Genomic DNA, 13,375 nt, shown 5'->3' on the forward strand with positions numbered 1-13,375 from the left:
CTGCGGGGGATGTGTGTGTTTTACACTCGGGCTTTGGCTGTAGGAGGTGTGCACACATGTATGATCACACTTGGGGTTTGGTGGGGTGGCTGTGTGTGTTCATGCTGGGTTTGTGAGATCATAGTTAGGAGCTGATGATGGCTGTGAGTGTTCACAGTGTGTGTGAGGGATCACACGTGGCCCTTGGGACTGTATTCGGTATGTTTCAGAGTAGCAGCCCTGTTCGTCTGTAACCGCTAAAAGAAAAGGAGTACTTGTGGCACCTTAGAGACTAACAAATGTATTTGAGTGTAAGCTTTCGTGAGCTACAGCTCACTTCATCGGATGCATACCGTGTGTGTGTAAGATCCCAGACGGGGCCTGGGGGATGTCTCTTCTCCTGGCCAGCCACACCAGCACACACGCTGCATGCATCCGATGAGTGTGTGTGACATGAACACACTCATCGGATGCATGCAGTGTGCGTGCTGCTGTGGCTGGCCAGGAGAAGACCCGCGCGCCTTGTTGTCCGGCCCATGGGGGGCGGGGCTGATGCCGGACAGCTCCCGCCTAGGCGCTCACCCCGGCGCGCGCGCGTTGCCTGGGGACAGGGGCGCGCGGGGAGGGGAGGGGAGGGGGGGTTACGTGGTGACGTTATTTCTATATGAGCGCGAGCGGCGGGAGCTCGGGTCTTTTTACCGCCAGTCGCGCGGCACCTCCTCCTCGCTCCTGAGTCACTGCGAGCCCCGGTTCGGCGCAGGTACTGAGGAGGGGGGAGCGGCTGGCGGGGGCCGTTGCGGAATCACGGCGCCCGGCTCTGGGCGGGTGGGGGTCCGCTCGGCTCTCGGGGGAGGCGCCCCTCAGCCTGGCCGGGCCGGGCCCCTGTTCCGGGGTCGCCAGGCAGGGGTGGGCCGGGACCGGATGCGGCTGGGACTGGGCCGGGCCGGACGGAGTCGGTTGTCCCGGTGTCTGCGCGGCGCGGGGGCCCTCCCCTCCCGCGGGGCCTTTCTGCTTCGCCCCGGGGAGCAGCGCCGGTTGGTCGCCTGCTCCGGGGCCGCCATGGCCGCTGGGGTCGCACTAGGCCGCGCTGCCCTGGGCCTGGCGCGGGGTGGGGAGAGGTCGGTCTGCCTGGTAGTAAGTAGCACGTGGGGACGGGGCTGCCTCCGACCTTCCCCGGGGCGCTGCCCCGCCCGATGCTGATGTGCGTGTGTGGGGTGGGGGGGAGAGTCGGGGTGCGGGTAGGGGGGAGCAGGGGAGGCTGTGCTGAGGTGGATTGGCCGGCAGGGGCGGCTGTGTGTGGGGTGTGTGTCTGTGGCGGGGGGAGGTTGTTGGCGTGGGGCAGGCGATGCCTCTGGGGAGGGTAGTGAAGGCCGCCTGGTGCTAGCTATGGCTCCTTGCTCTCTCCCCGGGGAGCGTCGAAGCTAATGTGCTGCGCAACTTGTTACTGACAGGGGGACCCAGCGATTCAGAGCCTGGCGATGGATCGCTTGCGCTCCCTGCCTTGTCCGCTCAGTTCCTAGCCTCCCCCGATGCATGGTATCTAGTGAGTTGAGCGCAGCCTGCTAGTCCCCTCTGGGCTTCGTTCTTGGCGTTACTCACAATTCCATGTAAAGCTCGCGTTTAAAGTACCATTAGTGGCTGTAAGTGATGATGAGAGGTAGCTTACCTTGTCAGAAAGGAAACTTGACGTATTAGTAATCTCCACCCCCTGGAGCAAGTTTCAAGCAGTGTTGATAGGTTGTTTTTATACTGTTACCGGTTGCATAATATTACTGGTGATATCAGAATTTAGACTTCAAAAAATCCACTTACTCCAAGAAGCCAGGGAATGCACTTACAACAGGAATTTCTATAGAAATTCAGCTTAATAAAAAAAAATTCTGTCTCATTTGGTTGATAAAATAACTCCAAAAGTGAACAGAGGGTAATCAATATGCTGATGTTTTCCTTAGTCTGTAGCCAGACATTCAGTGCCTCTGCAGCAGAAGCAAAGTGCAGTTCATAAGATTTGTTAGATTCCTTGCTGCTGTTTGGAACTTGGTGGAAGACTTTTGTACAGCATGCTGTAGTTCCTTGGGAAAAGTTACCACCAGCAACAGCAGAGGTAGACACTGAGATACTCACAGGGGAAGAGGAATCAAAAGATCAGGAGACTGGAGTAGTGGTGGAAGGGTACCAGAGAATTCTGCTCCTCCTCACATCAGGCATAAAGCTCCGGAGGGAGAGAGAAGTGAAGATTCTTCCCTTGAGAGCAGTTTAGAGGTTCTGGAAAGTGTATGGAAGCACTATTCTTAGCAGCTTTGGATGCTAGGTTTCTTACCAGGGCCTTGCCCTGTGTGTGTATTTTGTGTCTGGTAAACTTTTCAAGCTCTTATCAGAATTCTGCTGAACTTAAAATGAAATTATAGACTTCTAAATTATAAATTTAGAAAATTTATTGTTTTAATCTGTCATTCACACAAACTTGTGAAGATGTTCTCTTATGTGAACTGATGACATTCAGCAGAGCTAGGCATTGTACAGGTATGTTGCAAAGCTTCCCTGCAGCACTTCTTTCTTGATATGAGACTTGGTTATTCTAGGCGGAGACTGCATTCCTGAGAATGTCACCATATTCTATTAAATTGAATTTCTGCAAGTCAGTGACATGGTAAAAAGTTGTCCATTATCTGAACTTTCAAAATACAAAGTAACCACATGAAATAAACATATTCATTATCAGAGAAATGTCAGAAACTAAGTACACCTCTACTCCGATATAACGTGGTCCGATATAATGCAAATTTGGATATAACGAGGTAAAGCAGGGTTCTGGGGGGCGGGGCTGCGTGCTTCGGCAGACTAGCGCATCAGTGTGTCTGGCTCCCACATGCTGCTGTGAGGGGCATGTTAAGGGTGCCAGGCCGGGACCGAGGGGTTGGATAATGGGGCCATGGGGGGAAGGGGAATGGGTTGGTTCAGATGGGGCTGCGGCGGGGCTCGGCCAGTCTGCGGCAACCCGGGGGGCGGCTCATGGCTGGAAGTTCATGCCCCAGCCCGAGTGCCTGCGGCCGGAGGGAGTGGGTCCGTGCTGTAGCCCCGGCTCCACGCCCTGGCCGGGGGTGCTGTGTGCTCCACCGGGCTGGGCGGTTTTGCCGCCGCTTCGCTCAGCTCCTGCCTCCCTCCTGCGCACCGGCCAGAGGGTGCTGCGTGCTCCGCCAGGCTGGGTGGTTTTGCTGCCACCGCTTCGCTCAGCTCCTCCGTCCCTCCTGCGCCCTGCCCGAAACCCTCTGCCCCATTAACAAAAATGATTTAGTTTGCAAGCTTACAAACATTTTTATCCTAAAGGGATAAAAATATCTTTCCTAGTAAAATTTCAAAGCACATTATTTCTTTGTACACTCTAATCCCTCTATCCCGATATAACGTGGTTTCACTTATAACGCGGTAAGATTTTTTGGTTACCGACGACCGTGTTATATTGGGGTAGAGGTGTAGCTGTTAAAGTAATAAAAACAATTTTTGGAGCGGTTGAGTGTGTTGGTTTTTTTTTTTGTTTTTTTTTTTGCATTATCCCAAGGGATGCAAGACACTGCTTCCATCTATGGTTCATCGCTCAGGGAATGTCAATTAAGGTCCAGCAGATGTTTCAAAACATTTAGGTGTCTCTGCTGGTACAGTGTTTGAACACCAACTGATTTTGTGGTCTGCAGTCATACGGCTTTGGGCTGTGCACATGTTCTATCTCAAACTAAACTGGTTTAGGCCTGGTCAATACTTGTATGGGGAACTTAAGAAACAGCTGGATGCTGCAGAAAGTGGTAACATTTGTTGTATTTTAAATATTGTCATCCATTATTCTGTGAGCATGTACAAAATCCGATTAATCCACAAAATGGGTGGCATACTTGACTCTAAATTAATATTGAACCAATATTTCAGCCTGTCACTAGGGTTTAAGAAGGTGCCACCAGATGAAGTGTGAAAGCTGGTTCCTAATTGCTTGTGGTTAGAGCCCATGACTTTCGAGAGTAGGATGTTGAACTTGTTGTCTGGTCACTTCCTAGTTTGGGTAACTGCATTCTAACTACATTCCATCTGTCCTAAACTGTAAATTTGCTCTGCAGTATCTTACAACAGCTGTTCGTACATGTTGTAGATCAGTTAGTTTGTTTGCAGATTGCTTTGGGATTCTTTGCACTCAAAGTTGTGTATAACTAAAGTTAGTTAACTAAAAATAAATTGTTAATGCCACTAACTGACCCTGGCCTGCAGAAGCATAAGGTTAATGAACTAACACTCATTTCCACCTAAACCACATCTAGGTTTTAGCTTTTATATACAAATGCTTTTTTACATGTAATCCAATCAACATATGTATGGAAGATTTTACAGAAGGTGCTTGAAGAGTCTCCATTTTAGCTCCTGATTGACTTAATTGGATTTAAAAACACAATGTGGGCAGCCTGTTGAAGATTTCTTATGCGTTTAGCAGATTTTGTAGATGCAATAAAATTCAGTGCAGAGGAGGCATGTAATTGTACAGCTTAGGCCTCATGTACTCCCCAGCAGGCTGGACCTTAAATTTGCAGAAATATTCCTGAATTTTATGATAGACTAGAAACTTTGCAGCAGCATCATTTATTAGAATTGCCCAAGCATTCTAGGGGGCACCAGGAAGCTGAAAAATTCTGTTTTGGTTCTCTCAAGCCATATTTTTTTTTCTTAAACCCTTCCTGTGAACTTTTTCATGTTTTTGGTGGTTTGTCCCAGTTCAGGACACCCCCCCTCTCTCCCCCCCCAAAAAAGAAGGAAATCTTTCAGATGTGAATTTTTCTTGACAAATTTTTTTTTTTCCTGGCCAGCGCTATTTAGAGCTCGTTCAAGTGTGTGAACAGTTCAGAACATTTGAATTTCACCTGCCATTGTGTTGCCCATTCACCCAGCGGGTATCACATTAGAAGTGGGAACTTCGGAGCTCTCTCCTAATGCTGGTGCTGCGACTACACCGTGCGGCAGCACTTTAATGTTGCAAGTGAAGACATACCCTAAGACAGCAGTAACTTTCCTTAGACTTCAACTCTCAAATTATCTACAAGCAAACTACCATTTAAGAACTCATGGAGCTTCAATTTCGCTCCTACTATCAAGGATAAACAAGAACTGCTCAGATTAATAAAGGACAAATATCTACATGGGCTTGTACAGAAGTCTTCTGGGCAACTCCTGGGCTGGTTCTAACAAAAGGGTTTGATTTTTTTCTACATAAAAAAAGCTTCTCTTGCAAGTTTCCATCAGATAATAAACAATTCCGTCAACAAGCGCTCAACAACCCCTCTGCTAGTTTGTAGCATTCTGAGGCTAGGTCTGTATGATACTTAACATCAGTGTAACTATGTCACTCAGGGGTGTGAACAATCCACACCGTTGAGCAACGTAGTTATACGACCTAGTCCTGTGTAGACAACACTATGTCGGGAGGCGACCTTCTCCCACAGACATAGCTACCACTTCCTGCAGAGGTGGATAAACTATGCTGATGATAGGTGCTCTCCTGTCAGCACAAGAATGTTTTCACTTATGTGCTGCAGCTATGGTGATGCAGCATTTTAAGTGTAGACCTGCCCTGAGTGCTTGTAATTTACCCTTGCTGGGAAGATAGAATAGGATCCCAGACTCTGGTCAAGTGAGTAAGGAAATGTACTACAGAATTAGTTTAAAACTATGACAGACAATTAATTCTACCCCTTTATTCTATTACTGATTCAGACTCTCTGAACTGGTTCTAAAAGTGGGGTAATTAGAATGTAGGGACCTAGAATACAGGCCACACGCTCTCAATACTCGCTATACTGAACAAGCTTTAATTCTGTATTAATAGAGAAGTACCGTGTAATCTAGTGGTCTAAAACTAGAACTAAGAATCAGTGACTTAAACGCTAATTCCAGTTTTAACAGACTGCCTCAGTTTCTCCATTTCACCATCAATAAAAAGGCAATAATGCTGATCATGAAGGGATGTTGTGAGGGCTAGTTACATCATGTATTGGAAAAAATAACCCAAACTATCAAATATTCATCCAAAGACTTCAATGTATTATTTATTCTCCATGCCCAATTCTGCAGAGGAGTTATCTGGGAGTTGGCAGAGATGCCAGAAAGGGATACGCACAGTGGAGCAATTTGGCAAAACAATTTAGGGCAGCTGGGGTCAGTTTAATAGTTTATCTGACAAGATCAGTTCATAGCCATTTCAAAACCAGCTGAAGGAAAGGATAATGTCAGCTGGCTGTTGAGGTCACTTACAATCAAATGCGACAAAGGTTGACAATTACACAGATATCTCATATTTGCAAGCCTATGGAGCAGGGGTATGGCCTGCACGTGGCCTATCAGGGTAATCCGCAGGTGGGCCATGAGACAGTTTGTTTGCATCGACTGTCCGCAGGCATGGACGCAGTTTGCTGTTCCCGGCCAATGGGAGCTGCGGGAAGCAGCATGGGCTGGCCGCCGTTTCCCACAGCTCCCGTCGGCCAGGAATGGCAAACCGCAACCACTGAGAGCTGCAGGCAGCAGTGCCTGCGGAAGGTCATTTACATCGACCAATCTTGTGGCCTGCCAGTGGATTACCCTGACGGGCCAGATGCGGCCCACCACTGCTTTGGAGCATTGTGCAACATGAAGGTGGATTTTCTTCCGCTCTCTTATAGTAAGCATATTTTTAACAGCTGTACCTGAATAAAGCTTTTTAAAAGTCTCTTAAAATGTTGAAAAGTGCTTCAAAATTAAGTTCTTCGAAGAAGTCTTTTGAAACCTAGGCAGAAAGGCAGAAAACTCGACAGCTCCAAGCCTGAAGCCACTGAGTAGCTAACTCCTCTACTGCTGGCTGCAGTTCATTCCTGTTCCCATGGAAACTAGTCTTTTAAACCTGATTTTTAAAAAGAAACCTTTCCTTTTTTCAGCAACCAATTCACTGTTTGTAGAATCAGAGAGGGTAGCCAGCAGCAGTCTTGAACTTTTATAAGTTACAGTTACTGCAGCCTGGAAAAGCCACTATAGCAATAAACCACAACAAAAGCATGCACATATTAATTGTAAATGTCAAGTGACGAGGTCCATGGCAGAGTAAAAAGCACACCACTAATCTACTAATAATGGCCATGTTCCAGCTTTATTACAGAGTATGGCTCATTTGCTTAAAATTTTAAGAGATTCTGAGGTGATTATGGCACACAACCTTCCGCTATGAAAAACCGTTCTAGTATAACAAACTAAGTGTGGCATATAATTGAAGACTTGGGAAAGATTCCAACACTTTTACAGATTTTCCCTCTCCCACCCTATGTTGCTTCTATTAGCTTCTGTTTTCATGCCCCAAATAACATTTCCCGCTCACTGATCTAACAAATGGCAATAAAAAGCCCTAATTCACAAACAAAATCCTTAAGCACTGGTGCATGGGGATGTGAGCAAAAATATCTGAGGAGCCAGCCATAATGGGGTTTTGAATCCTCTGTAACCTCATTCATAACCATAGTTGCTAAAACCCATTAGCTACCCAGTGTTTTGCAGCTTTATATTTTTAAAGCTTATTACTATTTGGCAGCGGGATAACTCAGTGGTTTGAGCATTGGCCTGCTAAACCCAGGGTTGTGAGTTCAATCCTTGAGGGGGCCATTCTGCCTCAGGCTGCTCTCCCAGCCAGCAGCACCGTCTGTTGCCAGCCTGCCCCTTGCTTTCCCTTCCTCTCGCTCCATGAAGGCAACGGCCAACAATCGTCATCCACCAGCCGGTTCCGCTCCCACTCTGTTCTCCTGCTTGTGCCATATCACGGCAAGCATGGAGCCCGCGCAGATCACTGCGGCAGTTGAGACAGCTCTAAACACCACGTGCAGTATATGCAGAATGAGAACCTGCAAAAACAGGCGAGTAGGCGACAGCAGCGCAGTAAGGAGAGTGATGAGGACATGGATACAGACGTCTCTCAAAGTACGGGCTCTGGAAATTTGGCCACCCTGGTGTTACTGGGGCAGGCTTATGCTGTGGAACGCCGATTCTAGGCACGGGAAACAAGCACAGACTGGTGGGACAGCATAGTGTTGCAGGTCTGGGATGATTCCCAGTGGCTCCGAAACGTTCGCATGCGTAAGGGCACTTTCATGGGACATTGCGACTTGCTTTCCCCTGCCCTGAAGCACATGAATACCAAGATGAGAGCTGCCCTCACAGTTCACAAGCAAGTGGCGATAGCCCTCTGGAAGCTTGCAACGCCAGACAGCTACCAGTCAATCGGGAATCAGTTTGGAGTGGGCAAATCTACTGTTGGGGCTGCTGTGATGCAAGTAGCCAACGCGATCACTGAGCTGCTGCTATCAAGGGTAGTGACTCTGGGAAATGTGCAGGTCATAGTGGATGGCTTTGCTGCAATGGGATTCCCTAACTGTGGTGGGGCAATAGTCGGAACGCATATCCCTATCTTGGGACCAGACCACCAAGGCAGCCAGTACATAAACCAAAAGGGGTACTTCTCAATGGTGCTGCAAGCACTGGTGGATCACAAGGGATGTTTCACCAACATCAACGAGTGATTGCCGGGAAAGGTATATGACGCTCGCATCTTTAGGAACTCTGGTCTGTGGGAACGGCTGCAGCAAGGGACTTACTTGCCAGACCAGAAAATAACTGTTGGGGATGTTGAAATGCCTATAGTTCTCCTCGGGGACCCAGCCTACCCCTTAATGCCTTGGCTCATGAAGCCATACACAGGCACCCTGGACAGTAGTCAGGAGCTGTTCAACTATAGGCTGAGCAAGTGCAGAATGGTGGTAGAATGTGCCTTTGGACGTTTAAAAGCGTGCTGGCGCAGTTAACTTACTCGGTTAGACCTCAGCAAAACCAATATTCCCATTGTTATTACTGCTTGCTGTGCTCTCCACAATATCTGTGAGAGTAAGGGGGAGACGTTTATGGCGGGGTGGGAGGTTGAGGCAAATTGCCTGGCCGCTGATTATACGCAGCCCGACACCAGGGCAGTTAGAAGAGCACAGCAGGGTGCGCTGCACATCAGAGAGGCTTTGAAAACCCAGTTTCATGACTGGCCCGGCTATGGTGTGAAAGTTCTGTTTGTTTCTTGATGAAAACCCTCCCCCTTGGTTCACTCTACTTCCCTGTAAGCCAGCCGCCCTCCCCTCCCCGCCCCCTTTGATCACCGCTTGCAGAGGCAATAAAGTCATTGTTGTTTCACATTCATGCATTCTTTATTAATTCGACACACAAATGGGGGGATAACTGCCAAGGTAGCCTGGGAGGGGTGGGGGAGGAGGGAAACACCAGGTGGAGTGGGGGAGGAAGGGAGGACGGAAGGACAAGGCCACACTGCACTTCAAACCTTATTGAATGCCAGCTTTCTGTTTGGGCAGTCCTCTGAGGTGGAGTGGTTGGATGCCCAAAGGTCCCCCCCACCGCTTTCTTGGGAGTCTGGGTGAGGAGGCTATGGAATTTGAAGAGGAAGGCAGTTGGTTACACAGGTGCTGCAGCGGCAGGCTGTGTTCCTGCTGCCTTTTCTGCACCTCAACCAGGAGGAGATTAGTCTTTAAAAAGAGACATTTTAGAGAGCAATGGGTAAACTCTTTCACAGTGAACCAAGCTGTTAACATTACATAGCACGTGTGCTTTCTTTACAAGGTTGCATTTTGCCTCTTATGTCGAGGGCCTGCCGGTATGGTGTGAGAGATCACGCACGTAGGGCCGGCGGGCAGCAGAATTCGGCTTGCAGGCAGACCTGGTAAGCCACAGTCTTTTGGCTTCTTTAACCTTCCTAACGTGTGGAAATGGTTTCAAACAGCAGCACTCTCATTTCACATACCAAGCACCGTTGGGTTGGCCCTTTAAAATGGGTTGGCCATTTAAAAGGAGGGGCTACAGTTTTCGGGTTAACGTGCAGTACAAATCAAACTAAGCCTCCCTTCCCCCCCACACCCAATTCTCTGGGATGATCGCTTCACCCCTCCCCACACTGCGTGGCTAACAGCGGGGATGACTTCTGTTCAGCTACAGGGAAACAGCCCAGCAGGCACGGCCACCTCTGAATGTCCCCTGAGTGAAATTCCCCCATTTCAACCAGGTGACCATAATATCCCTCTCCTGTGGATAACACAGAAAGGTAAAGAACAGATGTTGCTTGAATGCCAGCAAACACCAGGACCATACGCTGCCATGTTTTCTTATGCAATATTCCACACTACGTGCTGCTGGCCTGCCGTGGTAAAGTGTCCTATCATGGAGGACAGAATAAGGCTGCCCTCCCCAGAAACCTTTTGCAAAGGCTTTGGGAGTACATCCAGGAGAGCTTCATTGAGATGTCTCTGGAGGATTTCTGCTCCATCCCCATACACATTAACAGACTTTTCCAGTAGCTGTACTGGCCGTGAATGCATCCCAAATCTTCAGGGCAAATTAATCATTAAATGCGCTTGCTTTTAAACCGTGTATTATATTTATAAAGGTACACTCACCAGAGGTCCCTTCTTCGCCTTCTAGGTCCGGGAGCCTGCCTTCGGTGGGTTGGGAGGGTATTGTCTCTGGGGTGAGAAACAGTTCCTGGCTGTCGGGGAAAACGGTTTCTCCGCTTGCTTGCTGTGTTCAACCTCCTCCTCCTCCACCTCCTCATCTTCCCCGTCCCCAAAATCTCCATCCCTGTTTTGGAGAGTCCATTGACGGAGTCCACTCACAGGGCTGGGGTAGTTGTAGGGGCACCCCCTAGAATTGCATGCAGCTCATCATAGAAGCAGCATGTCTGGGGCTCTGACCCAGAGCAGCTGTTTGCCTCTCTGGTTCTTTGGTAGGCTTGCCTGAGCACCTTAAGTTTCACGCTGTCCTTCTGCAGGTCCCTGTTACAGTCTCTGTCCTTCATGCCCTTGGAGATTTTTTTTCAAATATTTTGGCATTTTGTCTTTTCGAACTGAGTTCTGATAACACGGATTCGTCTCCAGTACCTCCCGTTTGGTCCATGCTGGAGCTCTTTTGCGATTCTGGGACTGCATGGTCACCTGTGCTGATCAGCTCACCAAGCTGGCTAAACAGGAAATGAAATTCAAATTTGCGGGGCTTTTCCTGTCTACCTGGCCAGTGCATATGATTTGAGAGTGCTGTCCAGAGCAGTCACAATGGAGCACTCTGGGATAGCTCCCGGAGGTCAGTACCGTCGAATTGCGTCCACACTACCTCATATTGGACCCAGCAAGCTCGATTTCAGCTCTAATCTACTCGTAGGGGGGGAGTACAGAAACACGGTTTAAGAGCCCTTAAAGTCGCAAAAAATGGCTTTGTAGTGTGTACAGGTGCAGGGCTAAATCCGACCTAAACCTGTAGTGTAGACCAGGGCTAAGATGCTGATGTCCAAAGCTAGCACACAGCCATCAACTTTAAGGAGCTCAACTGATCTCTGACCTGCCATTGAAACTCTTGACATATCTCCAGTGTTACTGCTAACTCATTACAACAAATAAAGTTGTTACATGCAGATTAGCTGTAGAGGACGGTGTTTGGTTCTGTCCTCTGATCTCAGTGGAGCTATTTTAATTACCTGAGCTACTGACCTAACTCTTTTTGTAAGTGTATATAATAGAACAATTGGACACAAAAAATTAATAATTTTGATTATATCTGATGAGTTATGTTTGTAGACTATACATAAGATTTCACTGATTTTAATAATATGGAAAATATAAAGCCTGTACTCGTTTTAAGATGATTCAGGAAAAAGACTGATGCAGATATTATTTAATGAGACACAACTTTTAGTTTTTTTACTCAAACTAATTAATTGAATTTGCTGAGAACTAGCAAATCCTTCTGTACTCAAAGCATAAGAACTATAAACTTCTGGAGGATAATCCCATGTTTTTATAATACAGAGTGAATTTATGCTTTAAATGCAAAACAGAATTCAGCCTTAACTATGGAGCTGCATTTGGCACTTCCATACTTTGGTTATGTAACATATTTTTCTTTGCTGTGAGACTTTAATATTTCTAGCATCGTGCTCATTTAGCATGAACTCACATTTTAATCTACTAATTTAGTCAAATGTATGTTAATGACTTCAATACCGTTTTTGGTTAAAAATGTTTTTCGGCCACTGTTAAAGTACCAAAACCAAAACTTACCAGTGTTTCAAGTGTAATTGAAAACTGTCTCAATTGTTTCATTAAATTCGATGTTGAGATCATATCCTCTTTCTAAAATCTTCTTGATTTTTAGATTCCTTTAAAATAAAACCAATCAGACTTGTGAATTTATGGATTGAATGTGTTTGCAGGCAAAATACACTTCAGTGCGGAAAACTGTTACTCTGAAGCAACAGCAGTTGCACAACTGGAGGAAGGGGCCACTGAGCCGCCTTGCTTGCATGTGAAGTCAGGTTAGGGGCAAACTGTCTCCAAAGCAAAGCAGCAGCATACCTCGTGAACTTTTGAGTATTAATAACACCCCTGATGTCAGAGTTGGCTTTCCTAATTCAGTTCCGTAATCTATCCTACCTCTATCTCATCTGTCAGCTCTTGTTTCTTCTCCATGACCCTTCTACTGCCCATAAGTAAATTGCTCCTATGGAGAATGTCTTTCCAGGACCTTTACACTTGTACCCTTCTATTTCCACCCAGATAAACCTTTTTTTAAGTTTTGCATATCATTTTTTATTCCCACACACAATGAAGTGTGCGCATGTGTGTTTTGATAGATGTTGATTCTTGAGTGAATGGTAACCTTGCAGCAGGTTAGTTTCCATTGCTGAAGAGAAACTGAGGTCACAATCAGTCATAGAGTAAAGTGAGTTCCTAGTTTTTTAACATAGATTTACTGTTACAGAATATACGTTTCTAACCTCTAAATTGGCTTTAATTTCAAAATGAACATATTTCAGAGGTCACATTCATTGGATGCAAGTCAGTGGGAAGTTGTGGGACACTTGATGAAATATATGGGGTTCTGATGAACCTCAACTCTACCATTTGGACAAAGTGTTGTCTTTTTACTGACTACTTTAATATTAGAGTTTAATGACTTGGCCAAAACTTGTTCACGTAATTTTCATATTTGTAGTTGGCTAAATTAGTGTAAACTCAAGTTGACTAGATTCTTATGCGTGTCCTAAAAGTGACCATATTGTCCTTGTCTTACTGGAACAGTCATGGCGGCCCATTTCATCATCGTAACAAAAGTTTTTGTTGTTTTTAAACTAAAATCTTTGACCTTGCTGTAGGGAATAGAATGGGGGTGGCCAAACCATGGATTGCAAGCCACATGTGTCTCATTTACAGTTAAAAGGGCAGCTCGTGGAGCCCACCATGAGTGGGCCGCCCCCCCCATTCTCTGCCTACCGAACAGGTGGATGGTATTCAGAATCCTGTACGTTGAG

At 46.9% G+C, this 13,375-nt stretch overlaps 1 protein-coding gene across 3 annotated transcripts in view; it reads left to right on the top strand.

The window, feature by feature from the left end:
- The first annotated feature begins 614 nt into the window (after nucleotides 1-614).
- The window catches only part of NAP1L1 (nucleosome assembly protein 1 like 1), a 50,140-nt gene continuing 37,379 nt past the window's right edge, over nucleotides 615-13,375 (top strand). The window contains exon 1 of one of the 3 annotated variants that reach the window (XM_077832736.1): nucleotides 615-739. The gene's annotated coding sequence lies outside the window, so the exon portion shown is untranslated. Of the gene's footprint in view, nucleotides 740-1,094; nucleotides 1,114-13,375 lie in introns of those variants that run through there. The other 2 variants (XM_077832741.1, XM_077832733.1) reach the window with 2 other exon arrangements.

Source organism: Eretmochelys imbricata, chromosome 1 (genome assembly GCF_965152235.1).
Source record: "Eretmochelys imbricata isolate rEreImb1 chromosome 1, rEreImb1.hap1, whole genome shotgun sequence".
Classification (NCBI taxonomy): domain Eukaryota; kingdom Metazoa; phylum Chordata; order Testudines; family Cheloniidae; genus Eretmochelys; species Eretmochelys imbricata.